Genomic DNA, 14,801 nt, shown 5'->3' on the forward strand with positions numbered 1-14,801 from the left:
CCTGCAATGGATTTCACTTCCAGTGTACCAGAAAAAACAGAGAACAGAGGAATTGCTTTGATACTGGGGCATCCTTCAAGGAGCTGAACTGCAGAAGTGCTCAGCCCTTTTAAAAACTGTATTTTCATCATTTCTTGAAAAGCGGACGTCCCAAAGGTTTGCAATCATGCCATATGCAGACTTACTGTTGAAATACATTTTTATCTGTTTAACCATGAAGCTAAATAAAACCAAGCTGCCTTGTAGAGAGCAATTTGGAAAGTATTTTGAGCAAAGAGCACTTTAATAAATGAAGGTCTGAGTTGCTCTCTAGTGACCCAGATAACTCAGCAGAAGTTACCCAGCTTGTCTGTAACTACATTATCAAGAAAAGTACACACTTGTGCTGTATGTTTCATTTTTCTCTTAGATTATTTGAGCATTAACTGCACTGCCGGTAATGAGTCCAGAGGACAGCCCCATCCATGCAGCACTGCAGCACCTCGTTAGCATGCAGCCTGCAAACAGCAAAGGCTGCTGAGTCAAATCTAGCACCCAGCAGCTAAATACCACAGAGCTGTGCTGTTCCTCGTACTCAGAAACCACCTAACCACAGCTCAAGGAAAGGAACCTGTCTCCCTTTAAACCTGGTTTCCTGGTAGCATGTTTTATGGCCCCCTGTGAGCACACTCACCAACACTCTGGGTTAGGTATGTCCTCCAGACCAAGATTTTGCAGGCATCCTACAAATGGAAGCTGCTTGAGCACCGATCCTAATCTGGTCTGGCTGCAGACCTGTTCTCCACTTACAGAAGTAAATGTTTTCCCGGGTTTTCTTTGTGTCCTAAAGTCATGAAAATGCACTGAGGAGGGAGGCAGTAAAAACCTTGGCCAGTGCAGATAAATCCAGGCGTATCAGTTGGCCTCTGAAGAATCACTTACAGCAGCTGGCACCCCAACTTAGCAACAATTTACGTCAGTGCTTTACATCCACGAGAGGATCTCCAAACCTTTAAAACCTCTCTGTCTCCACAGGGTGCTGAAGGTCACCACTGAAGAGAGGTCCTGGCTGCTGTGATAACACTCTTGAACTCCTCCTCAGAAAATCATTTGTATTTATTCCATATACCATATGAGAATTTCCATATTTGCACGCGTATGCACGCTTGCCATGAAAAGTCATGGCTCTGAATTAATTTGTCGAGAACTGGCAAACAATTACAATAATTAATCTACAGGGAAGTAATGGTGACAGCAACAAATTGCGTCTGGCTCCTCCACGGGCTGCAGTGAAATCCAAACTGCAGGTCTCAGTAAGAAAACACTCAATACCTACGAAATCCTTGGTCACCTCTGGTGATAATTTTGCATTGTAAGGACAAGATATTTAGAAAGGAGAAAGATTTCAACAGATTACCATTTCCTTTTCTCCTTGCCACCAGACGTTTCTACCAACCCTCAAGGGGCAAGCACATGAATGGCTGAACCAATGCGTCTGCATGGTCAGGAACCTCCCAAAGGAGATGTCATCAGAGAAAATTCCTTTTCTGCTGACAGCAGATCCTCTTCACCACCATCACCACCCAACCACCGTCCCTTTCCTTTGGTCACACCAAACACTAAATCATTTGTGTGCCACACACTGAGGGGAGGTATACACACAGAGCAAGGTCAGAAGCAAGTGGCTGGAGCAGAATAGGAACTGCTTAAAAATAGTACCGGTGAAGTAAACCAGCTGACATTTGCAAAAATAATAAATGTTATTGTTTGAACAGCCCTGCTAAGTCCTGCTTTGAAGACCACAAATTAATGCAGCCTTTTACTGCCATGGCTTTCTGTCTACACCAAGCATTTTCCAGCTCTCATCTCCTCACAAGTTTCTGATGCATTTGCAGTTAAACAAATGAGTCACAAACCAATATTCTCTCACACTCAATTACACTTAGCACTTAAAATAGAGCTTTTCTTGTTCCAAGCACATTACAAACACATCGTTCTCATCCTTAAACAGTCAGGCCTTAACCTCACTCTGCAGATGGGAAGCAGGCACAGAGGTGAAGCAACTCGTCTAAACAGAGCAGGGGGCGAGTCAGTGACTCTGGTACAGCATCTCCATCACTCTGCATCCTCAGTCCTCTCCCCCTGTTCATGGATCGAGCTGTGGAGCTCCTGTGATTATGTTCGGTGAATGCCAACAGAATTATTCGGCACACTGGGCTTTACAGTTTGCAAGCTGATACATCATTCAAGCATTATAAACAGAATTTGCTTTGTAATGAAGCTGGATGAAGTGGTATAAAAGAGAAGTGACACTTGAGCAGGAAGGGATTCTAGCTCACAGGTGTAAGGGACCTAAGCTTTTACAGATGAAGCTTGAAACCCTCCTCTGAAGAGCACAGCTGAGCAAGACTTCCTAGACTGGTTACCACAGCACTGGTCTGCTTTGAAAAAGGAACTTTTTGCATACTATATCCTAACTTAAATATCTTACATGTCCTGAGTGTCTGTCCAGTTAAAAAGTTCAAACAGCACAGCATGCCATTACAGATTAAATAATTTGATAACATACACAGAGGCAGAAAACAGAGCCACAGCAGTGCTCAAACCACTTCTGTCTCTCTGCTCCTTCCTGCCGATCTACAGTAACCAAACCCCTTAATGCAGCATTGAGGTTGTTCTGAGCTTGGGAGTTTGCCCACTCGAAATTATTCTATCATATTACCCTTGCCTCTTGTTGATGAATAGCCAGCAGTGTTTAGCTGGAGTCTCAGCACTAGCTTTCTCCTCTCTGGTGTGCAGGAGGAGGGTACCCCACACTTACTTCCATGCAGTGTCCAAATATTTCTGAGATGAATGGGAAAATTCAGGGTAATAAACTCAATGAAGTGACTTCAACTAAAAAAAGTTGTATCAAAGTGTTTCTGTCTCAAAGGAACCACTGACTTTCCATCCCCTCGTATTTCATCTGTCTGGATGCTCTCTGCTGCTGCATACAACTGGAAAAAACCAGCCCTTCAAAATGACTTTATTACAGATCTGAGTTTCTTGATTTCTGACTGGAAGCTTCACCACGTCACTCGTTTCATGGCTAATTCCATCCCCTGTCAGTGAGGCTCCTGCTCTGCTGTGCTTGAACGTGCTCCAGCTGTTGAGTCACGGCCCTGCTCAGCTCCCAGGCTCGTCTCCCCCGGCACGTGTCTGGGGTCTGACCACACACACACCACCAGAGAGCTCGCCTGACACGCCTGCTCCAACCAGCCCTGCTCTCAGGTGTGGCCACAGGGCTTTGCAGCATCCCTCGAGCCCTCAGACCATAGCTAAGGAGACCACGGCCGTCAAGGAGCCACCTGATTCCCCACCAGCTCCCCAAGCTCCAGAAATCGGTGCTGCTGCTGCCAGTTTGCCAACAGAAAGCTAACTCTGCTGAGGAAAGAGCTGCAGGTTTAAAACAACAGTGGATTACAAGGGAAGGCAGAAAAATCAGCTTATGTGCTTGTGGGCAAAGAAACTAAGGCTGCTTAGGAGAAAGCCGGCAAGTCAAAGCCCAACATCCACCTCTGCCATAGTCAAATGGTTACTCTCCACTTGGGTTCAAATGAAGGCCAGGATAAGTCAAAACACACACAAGCTGGTGAATTCCACCAAGCTAAGCCAGTAGCAAATTCTTTGCTTTAAAGTCAAAGTGAAAGTTCAGCCTTTTACAGAGCTCAGTCACAGCAGAGTTTCCATCTGTTGGGTCCCGCTCATCAACTTTGTTAAAGCAGCACATGGGAACCTTCAGAAATGGGAAATAACGCCCTGCCTGCTTCTGCACCTCCTGGTCCTGGTTTTGCCACTACTGCTCCATGGCAGAGAGGCTCCAGCAGCTGGGACAGGCTGCTCAACTTGTCTAGTCCTTGGATCATATAAAACTAATTGAAAATAGACTTATTTTTAATTATAACCCCAGAAACTTTAGAATACAGTACCTTTTCTTTCCTTCACCTGAAAAACTAAACCCTCCATCTCCTCTCGCTCTCTGTGTGTTCAGACACCAAAGCCCAGCAGCTTTAGAGGAGACACAACCTTAAAAAAGGGTTACAGTTCATTTTCCAGCTTGTCCTGACTCTTGTGGCTTGTTAGAAAGAACGAAGTGGAGTCTAAAAACCTTATTCCACAAATGGATCCTTTTTCAAAGGCCATTTAGGTCTCCCTGCTGGATGCACATATTTAAAAGCTATCAGATTAAAAATAACAACAGACATCGCTCCCCATGTCATAATGAAGCTATTGTGCACATTTTTAATCAACTGCTCCTGCCACTTTTGCCACGAGTCCTTTGAAGGCAGCAGTGACTTATGTAATGAGTTACACAACGATGCCCATTAAAATGGCATTTGTTCCCTTGGGCTCAGCTCCATCATTTGAGAAGACAAAAGGCAAGTTGCAAGGCTTCAGCTAAACCCTAGCTGACAGGGACTTTAAGGGTTCTGAAGCAAAAGGCAAAAATAACGAGCTAGAGTTCAAAACGACCTTTCTGCTGAGGATGTCTGTGCTGCGCTGCAGCACCCAGTGAGAGGCTCTGGGCTGGGGCTACTCCAGATGCAATTCTGCTCTCAGAAACACAGGAAAACAGGTGATTCAGGATGGGCAGAGAGGCACATGAGAGCTTACCACGATAATCAAGGAACATTCTGCAAAGCAAACGATTTCCTAGATTTTATATGAATATTACTAGAATTCCCAACATCTTCCTTCCACCCTTAGGGCAAGGGCTGTATCTGTTACATACCTGTAAGCACAAAAATTGGGGGGACTGTGCCCTGGCTAAAGCTTTTGGGCTCTCTTGTAATGTAAATATTAAAATCAGTGACTGACAGAAAATCCAAGTCTTTGAGCTTTGCAGGAAACAGCCGAGTTCCTCTGCAGAAGAGCTGGCATGGGAGGCACAGTGTGATGCTCACCAGTGAGCTGTGGGCAATAGAAAACTACTGCAGGGGCACTTGTAAAAACAAATTTTAATAATTCTGTCGTGTGATGAAATGTTCAAGCCTGCCAAACTGCAGCTACGAAGGTGGAAGAAAGCACGAGGTTTCAAGGAGGGTTGAAGAAACAGATGAGGAGGACCCCAGATAAATCCTGCACCCTTTCACACTTGCAGTGTGTCGCCAGTTCTCCCATTACCCTGCAAACAGCCTTCAGCTACTTTTCACACCCTCCTTCTCCAGAAGTCCTGAGGATGTTTAGAAGCCTAAAAATGCTGATATGCAGCACTTGTGCAATGCTGCATGTTCCCAAAGTGATGAACTGGGATCCTGAGTACAGAGGGGACAGAATGTGACAGAACAGAAATAAAATATCCCATTTAAATGTATCAGCCTCTCACTGCTGCATCAAAAGCCTCAGACCTACTACTCCCAGCACTGTGAGTTTACTTTCCTCAACTTTACCATTGTCCCCAAAGACTGAAGCAAAGAGAATTAACGCAGAAACAAAAAAAGACCTGGTAGGGGACCTGGAAAGGAAAAAAAAAAAGGGAGGGTCCGGTGTCAATCAGGAAGTTTGCCCACCCTAACCTTTGTACCTTAGGTGGAGTTGTTTGTAAGCTGCTCCAAGTCCCTCTCCAGGGAATCCGATCTCTAGGAGAGCCGCCAGGTTTTAGAGGAAAACGATGGAGGAAGGGCAGCTGAGAATCAAACAATCGTTCTCGAGTGCTAAAGAAACTTTTCCTCTAATATCACGTCACCTTGGAAGCAGCCAGCTTTTAGGAGCAAAAAGACCGACTGCCCTTTTTCTTTTCTGGCAACATTACAGTGAATGAGCATAAACCAGTGAGCATTAATGATGTGCAATGACAGCACACAAACTTCTCTGGAAAAGGGAGGCTCAGTTCCTTCTCAGCTGGCCAGGCAATGCTCACTGACTCACAGGCTTCATTATTTTTATGCCGCCCTCTGGGGCCTCCAGAGGAAGCAAAACATTTTTATTTGTCAGAGAGCACATTTTTATTTTGATTTTTTTTTTTTTCTTTCTAAGCAACCATGAATGAGGCATCTCCAGCTGCAGCAACCTCATGTGGAAAGAGCTTACAGTGTTTGCAAGGGAACTGGAAGGCAGAGAGGGTAACTTATCAATTCAGCCACGTCTCCCTACTGCAGTGAAAAGGACTGGGTTAGTCAACATTAATTTTATGGTGCATTAACACTACAGCTTTTCTTTCTTCCAGTATCATACTTGGAAGCAAATCTTCAGGTTGCGAGGAGGAGAAGATGCACATGATCAAGTAGAAAGTTCAGAGTAGTTGACCAGATTCCCTTCTACTCCTCTTCTTGCCTGGTATTTCAGAACAGAGAAATCTCCTTGCATGCAGATAAACCAGGAATCCTCTACCAGGAATTCTCTACCTGCTGAAAATTGCAGCAGTATCGCTCAACCGACATACAGGAGAAAAAGAAAAGAAAAAGGCAAAAAGTTAAAATAAATCAAACAAGGAGGGATTTAAGGAAGTAAAAACTGCTACCCAAGTTCAGTTCCCTGCAGCACACCAAAGCTGGCTTTGAGATTTCTTTCTGAACAAGATACTGTAATTTATTGATAAGCAGCAGACATGACTTTTGCTGTGGTTTATCGAGAGCTGCTCCAGCAGACTGGTGCCAGATCAACCCCCAAGCAGAAACACCAGCAATCACCAGCAAACCTTTGTGCAGCATCTGGCGAGTCTCTGGTAATTTCCCATCTAAGAACTGATTTTGCACAGCCCTGCAAGCCCCAGAGAACTGATGAGATTACAACACTGGTAACATGACTCGTAACTCCCCCAGTGCCAGCAGCACTAGAACAACAAGGGACTCAAGTAGCCTCCAACACCAACATGAACAATGTGGTCCTGGCTCACCCTGTTCTACCCATGAAAGCCACCAACGACGTTAACTAAACATTACATTTTAAATGGAAAAAAATAATCCAGCTACCAGGCATAACATCTGCATTACTTCAGCAAACAGCTCCTAACGCAGAAATTGCAACGGTTGAGAGGGAACCTGCTGAATTTCCCTGTTCACCGAACATGACTTAATATGGGGTCCGTGGGCATCCCCACTTGTCTAGCAGCTTTTGGAGGATACGGTCACGACAGTGATTCAGACATCTAAAAATAAAGCCCTGCAGGCACAAGTGTGCGTGCGCAGCACCTGAGTCACTCCGGGCTGCAGGGAGCCCGGGAGCCAAAACTCATCTGTTTCATTGACACCACTGCCATGGCCAAGCAAAAAGCCTCGTCACCGAGCTCTGCCTCAGCTCCTTCTCCCCTCCTCTCATTTTCTCAAGCACATTTAAGTTTTCTCCCTGAAAAACCTTTGCTGGGCTTGGGTTTCAGTTGTATGACCATCAGCTTTGAAACTGGGAGCTGAAAGATTATAACCCAATGTTGCTGAAGCTGTTTATCTATCTCCAAGGTGACAGGATGTCGTCACAGGCACTCGGCAGGACACCAAGCAGAAAGGCATTATTTCAGATGCTTTAGGGAAAAGCCTAATTGCTCACAACCTGGCCATAGGTTCAACAGCCGACAAACAAGGTTGTAAATGGAGCCTTGGCTTCTTGTCTGCCCCACAGCACTGGCTCTGAATGGGAAAAACCTCAGCCTTCTTTCATCCTTGGAGAGTAACCTCCGCTCTCATTCATTAGGCAATGGAAAAAAAAAAAAAAAAAAAAAAAAAAGAAGCTGGCTCAGATCTGCCTGACACAATTTCCAGTTGCTTTGGACATTACTAATTATAGTCATCTTTATTTCTGACCTCAGATTACAGACTCTTTGCACATTCAGTCTGAATGGCAAAGATAACCCCTCTTTTCTAGTAGGCTTGGGAGGAACCTTATACCCTGCCCAAAAGCCACCGCCCACACTCATCTGAGCTGGGCACAAGAAATAAGATGAAAACATGGAAAGCATTTGCTTAAACATGCTCGGTTTTACTTCCTTCTTTAGCAAGTGCCATAGATCAAGGGCAGCGGTCCAGGTGAGAGTGTGATGTAAGCTCTTTTCCATGCATGTTCCGAGATGAGCTAGCTGCTCCGCACGGGAGCCTCTCACTGTTCTGACTAGCACTGTATCCTCGGGGCTCAGATGCTGAAAAGCAGATATTCACTTCAGTAAGATTAAACATGTCTGCACAACTCCAGTGCACCATGCTGGGGGCTCACATCTCTGCACGAGAGAGAAAAATGAGTTTCAGGAACCAGGCCAGCACTATCTCCTAGAGGCACTGCAATACCACTGTAAACTTCCCTAATATTGCTTACTCAATAAAACAAGGCATCACAGGAGGGCTATGCAAATCCCTCAACTTTGAAGTACTGCTCTCCTGTTGCCCCAAAGGACCAGCGCTCTATCTCCACACACCCAGACAAGTGTGTGTGTGAAGCGATACAGCGGCACCGCAGGTGTGAAATTTCTGATGTAATCGGGTCAGAAGCCGCTTTGACATTATTGTTGTGCTGCTCAGTAAAGGGTTAAGAAGCTGCAGGCCATATCCTCAATTCCATACTCTGTTCTATACCTGATAGGATCTGCAAGCAAACCACCAGCTTTATTGCCTGCCTACAGGCAGGAGAAAATATTAGTCTTCTATAAGCATGATTTGAAACATCAGTGCCTCCAGCAAGGGGAAACCGAGATGTTAATTGAACTGAACAGCCCAGGAGGGAGCTCCCTCTTCCCTTCCTGAGCTGTAGGATTAGCACATCCCTACACCACCACAGCAGGAAACATGAAGTACCTTAGGGAGTCTAAGCGGGATGTCTGTCTTTCACTCTGCTGCACATAAAGTTACTTTAGTAGTAAACAACTATTTGTGACAAACTTTCTATTTTATCCCATCTCCTCATGCCTGAATTAAAGTCTCCAGGTTATGCTGGTCTACGGACAACAGGTTTCAAGGTAAAGGAATACTGACACCAACACCTGCAGTTCTCCCCTCTCTTTTTGGCAAATCCTGACTTTGAAAGATATAGGAGACTGAACTTCTGCAGCAGCAAACCCCAGCAGATTTGTACAAACATCAACAACACGAAGGGAGTCTGAAGAATCCATCCCATCCCTAACTCATCTGAGCCTATTGAAGACTTGACGTTTCAGTAGCAGGAAACAGCCACTAGAATTTTACCTGTTAATTTAATTTTAAAGAAAAAGTAGCTATTCCCCAGCTGCTTCAGATATTACTCAGCCTAATGCAGTGACAAGTCTGAAAACCCACTCAACAAGGGGACAGCTGAGCCTCATTTCTTTGGCACATCACTCTTTGCTGGCATGCAGCGTTAAGTCTTGTACCATCCTATCTGTATTTAACAGTTACTGTCATCTTTAATGGAAATTCCCAAAAGGGGGCCCTACTAAGAATCAGCTTCAATTTTTCTATGAACTTTCAGTTTGCTCACACAGGAAGCGCGCCTGAATTTCAGGAAGAAATACCTTCAACACTCATGTACAACAACCCAACAGCCAAAGGGAACCCAGCTCAGGTCGGATTTCATCAAAAACAGAGCAGAACCTTATCTCAGCATCTCTTTACAATCTTACTGAAACTATTCTCTTATCACAGAATAAATCTTGGTGAATTAATAGCTACTTGAGTGATGTTTTTACCAACAGCCCATTTCCTGATCATATCCTGTCCCATTCAGGGCACGGCATCAGGTTTCAAAAGTGAGATCTTGCCCACAAGCCAGCCATACCTGCCAGGAAGACACACAAATGCATTCAAAGACCATGACCCACTCCAAGAAAAAAACCCACGCTTTAAAAGCCAGTGCCCAGATTGCGTGATAAAGAGACCTTAGGATTCTATAAATAAGAAATAATTTGGTACAGTATTTCTATTTAATTTGGTTTCGACAAAACAGCAAACCCACAACGGCCAAAGCTATTTAAGTCTGTGCAACACAACGTGCGACTGTGTGGCGATCCTGCCATCAGCCCTGAAAGGTGAATCAATACTAATTTCAGTTTGTGGTCTGTTGAGCAATACTTTGGAGCTTTAGGAGATCTGTTTGGAAAACAGCAGCCAGTTTGTAACAGGAAACTTCAGCTCCACGAGGCCTGGAGCCATGCGGTGCAGGGTCAGACCAGGCTCTGCTCCATCGCCTCCGGAGAGCACGGCCCTTCGGTCAGGCTGAGCCCGGTGCCTTGTCAAAGCTTCACTGTGATTAACTTTGTGCTCCTCCACTGTGAAAAACAGGCAATAACCCACTAGTTTCTGCAGTGCCTTCAGTATGTCACAAAGCTGGGTTCGGAAAGACATCAAGAGAAGTTTATAAAAATACTTGCGGCACTCTTATGAGAAGGGTAAACCCCTCCCAGATCTGGGCTCAATATTATCAACTGGCAATGTACAACCCACCCAACAAAAGCTTCACCCCAACTGGATTTTGAGTCTTCACCTGGATCCAGCCAACGAATACAGAAAGTTACGCTGCAGTAAAGCAACAAGAAACGCTATAAACCAACTTTCAACTAAAAAAACAACCACCTATATTGTTGCAAGCACAGAACTGACTTGCTATGTACGATCCATGTTTACTAATATCACTTTGCACTATAAGAATCTAGCACTAAGCTTTGTGTCAGGGTAGTAAGAAAGTATCACTTTTTTTTTTTTTCTACTCAGTGGAAACAACCTTGTGTTGTGGGGAAGGGGCTTAGGGAAATCAAACACTGCAGTCATTGACGGCAGGACCTCCGTGAACATCTGCTCCACACAAGGACCACTCTCCCACCATGCCCTGCACAACTTCACAAGATTTGCAGTCTGAGCTTGGACTTCATCTATTTTAGCACATGTTTTCAGGAAACTTCTCTTTCCTTTCTACCGTGTTTACAAATTTACACAGCAAACTCACTTTGCCTCCCTCCCCAAACAAACACATAAATTTTGCCTTTTTTCTCCTCTGTGTACTCATGAACTCTGAAGCTCAGCAAATAAACTCTCAGCTACATCCACTTCTAAACTGCTGATTTCTGTAGAGGAATGACAGATGGAAGAGAGCTCTCCTGCTTCATTTTTGGCAACTCTGCAGCCAGAAGTCTGAATACCCTTAATGTGCCCTCATTCCTCATTAACCTGAGAGCCACTTATGCATCTACTGCAAAGAGTGCAGAACTGGAAGACGGCTCAAACAAATCTTCAAAAAGGCAGTTGGTTTGGGACAAGCTGCTCCATTAAAATGTATTGAAACTCCTAAGTCTGTCTGCAAAAAGCTTCTAAAGCTTTGCATGACTTTAACCAGCACCATAGGTATAAAACACCCCTCAAGGCTTGATTGCTGCTATTTGATAAAAAACCAACAATATATATAGCAGTCACAATCATAATTGTCAAACTGAACCCATATGGGAACTTTGAAAGATGGTCCTCACAGAAGATACTTTCATCAGGTATTCAAATCACTTATAAAAATAGAGAATTTAAAAGATATATATAGAAAACACTTCTTCAAGTACAGTCAAGTAAATTTGCCATTTGTTGGCAGAAAACAGAGCAGGTGAAGAGCTGAGCTGGTTGTCTGGCAATTGTACAAATCTACTTTTAGGGAAAACGCTTCAAACTATAACACACCAGAATTTATCATGATAAAACATTCAAAACCACAAGAACCCTCTAGCTCAGACTTTTATAATGAGAGGGCTTCTCCATCCTGGAAAGGCAGCTTGAATCAAGGTGAAAGCTGGAAAGTTACACATATTATTCCCAATTAACTCCCTACATAGTTTTGCTTTGGAATATGACTCTCCACTAGCAGAATGGATTTAGCTAATTATAAGGCAAAAGGGCAATATTTAGAGATCGTTCTCATATATATGGGAAGTTGTTTCTCAAGATAAAGTCTAGCTTTGTTGAACAGAAGTAGATAACAAACCTCAAAGGAAGAGATTTTTCTTGGATGAACTGTTCATTTTTTTTTTTTTTAATTTAAAGGACACTCCTGTGTTATTATAAGAAATCAGGACAACATAACCTCAACATTTTCCATTGTAAAGCAGATTTAAAACCCATTTAAAACCCTGTTTTGTGCTCTCCTGTTAAGAACTGGGTCTGCATTTGCAAAATAACCCAACAAAGAAGTGCCAGCTCCACTGAAATACTTTGTCATTCAGGAACTCAGGGGAGGGAAAGTCAGCTCCAGACCTAGCAGCAAAGCTCTAGGCTTACATTTGATCAATAGTCTAAACAAAGCCTGACCTAGCACCAAACAGGCAGCTGGTTTGCACACTGAAATTTGCAGAATGTTACTTTTGCCCGCTTAATGAGAAAACATCCCTGTGCCTCCAGAATGACCCTGTGACGGTTTTTCATTTTACAAGCCAGAAATTCACGGCACAAACGGCTGAGGTGGGGATTCAGAGCAGGTGACACTGTCAGTCACAAGAAAAGCTCATGCAGAACGGACACAAAACCACGTCACCATTGGCAGGTGACCCACCTGGGTGGTGGCACAGCAGCTCCTGAAGTCACCAGGAGCAGCTTTAAAGGACAAATGGAATAACCACGATCCTGAAGCCACATAATATTCCTGTAACGGGCTTGGAACACGCTGCCAGTCACAGGCAGCACACAGTAAACAGTCTGGCAAAGCTGCCCAAGCAACAAGCAGGCTACTGTGAAAGAAATGACCAATCCTCCTCACAGCAAATGACCCAGCAGAACCAACCTCACCACCCCTAACGAGCTCTCCAGACTAACAGCACCAATGCTCACAGTCATTTTCAATATTTCAAACCAAGGAACTGCTCCCTCATATCCTTAATTACCTCCCACAGCAGGACAGACAGGGATGTGGAGCCTCCATAAATTCTCAGTAGTAGAGAAATCAACCCCATTAATTTTCTAACATTAGAGCTACTAGGTTTATTTTATAAAATTACTAGTCAAACCAGAGTCCAATAATGAGATGATCTATTTGTAAATAATATTTTGCTCGGAGGAAAGAAAGAAACACTGTTTTTCATCTCTAATACCCATAAATCACTGTATTTACAGACTACAGCCTGGGGACTCAGGGCCAATCTACTGATAGGATTTCTCTTCTATTTGCACCGTGTCAGCATCTGCTCTCTTCACGTGAAAACAAAAAGCTGCCCAAGGAGATTATGGCACTTTCACACCCTGGATCACCCAGGTCCCAAAGAGTCTGCCTAGTTCAGCTCGTTAGGAGCACACCACACTTTGTATTTCCTACTATTTTAATATTATAAGCGTTTAGTGAATATAGGATAACACTGGTAAAGCAGCTCTTGTTCAACTTCAAATATAAGACACTTCTTTATTACAAAAGCTGAAGTCACATGCTCCAAGGCTCCTTTCACAAAGTGATCATGGGCATAACAAGGTGAACACCAATAAGTACAATCAAACATACATCCTCCTCTCCCTAGACATGTTCAATTACACTGTGGTAGACACGGCTTATTAAAGGATTTTCACACACCTAAGGAGCCATGTCTGGCAGTGATTTCTTTATTTATTTAAATAAACACTTTACACCTATATTTACATAGTGCTTTTAAAGAGAACCTCCAAAAAAACCATCAAAAACCATTCAACTCCAGGGTAAAAGGTGAGAAAAAAATCACAAGGAAGAAGAGAAATTAAATTCCAGAAAAAAGAGCAAATGAGATGGATTTGAAAGCATGCTAGGGGCTATGCAGGGCTATACAGAGCCCACTTATCACAGGTAAGAATTCAGATTGAATTTTGGAGGTCTAACCTGAAATACAGAGTGTCATAATATTCCTGGGGGTAAACAGCTCCAGAGAGCACCAGCATTTCAGGAGGCTTCTTCTGCCAAATTACCATCACTCTTACTTGAATTCACACCTCCTGGTTCTGTACTAACACAACAATCTTGTATTGTATTAACCTCAGTCAGTCATTTTACCTCCACAGAGGCACAGGCCAGGAAGGGAATTTCAGAGTTCAAGCCCATTCTCTTGCTGGATCATAAAAATCCCAGCATTACTGTATCACACAAAAGCTCTCCCACTGGGACTCGATGCAAAACAAGGAAAACCAAAACAAGGGAAAAACCAAAACAAGGAAACAAAGCAAACAAGGAAAAATCCTTAAACAAAGAAAGAAAATCTTGGAAATCACTGGCCAGTCCACTTAAGTGCTCCTAATTCATACTGATCTTGATTCCTATAGGTAGTTTGAAATTTTTCACGTAGTGTGTGTGGTTTTATTTCAAAAACACGACCTACATTTGAATTTCTGAGTAAGAGCACAGTGCACAACGCTTTGCATGCTAAAGACGCGGCTCAGATTTCACACGTGCCCATCCTTTGAACGGCAAATCTGTTCTGACGCTGCCCATTGTTACGGGGATCTAAAAAACCCAGAGACACAGAGAGCACCTGACCTGGGAGTTCTGATAAAAAACCAGGCTGTTGCAGAGAGACAGCGGGAGAAAAGAGGCCGCTCAGTGTCAGTCGGACGCTTTTTAATCAGGTTGAAACGCTTGGCTGTGGAGAGGGGGGTTCAATCTCTCCCATCCACGTTCCCATCGCTCATGCTGCTTTCTTAATTAGCAGCAAGTGGACAACAGCTGTCAGTAGCCCGGAGGGCAGAAAGTTATCAGCAAAAAAGGGGATGTGTTAAGAGAGAGACACAGAACGGGGCTGTTCAATGCACCAGTGGTCAATACAGGCAAGAGATCCATCCACAGCTGACATGGCATGCTTTGGGTTGGAAGGGACCTTAAAGATCATCTCATTCCAAACCCCTGCCATGGGTCCTTTCATCCACTGGCACTGAGAAGATGCTCTTCCTGCTGGCTTTAGTCCAGTTATT

At 44.0% G+C, this 14,801-nt stretch overlaps 1 protein-coding gene across 6 annotated transcripts in view; it reads right to left on the reverse strand.

The window, feature by feature from the left end:
- The window catches only part of RAPGEF1 (Rap guanine nucleotide exchange factor 1), an 84,700-nt gene that overhangs the window by 53,485 nt on the left and 16,414 nt on the right, over positions 1-14,801 (reverse strand). The gene's annotated exons all lie outside the window — the stretch shown is intronic.

This window comes from Chamaea fasciata, unplaced genomic scaffold (assembly GCF_029207755.1).
Source record: "Chamaea fasciata isolate MVZ Bird 193981 ecotype frontalis unplaced genomic scaffold, bChaFas1.0.hap1 SCAF_20, whole genome shotgun sequence".
NCBI classification, from domain to species: Eukaryota; Metazoa; Chordata; class Aves; order Passeriformes; family Sylviidae; genus Chamaea; species Chamaea fasciata.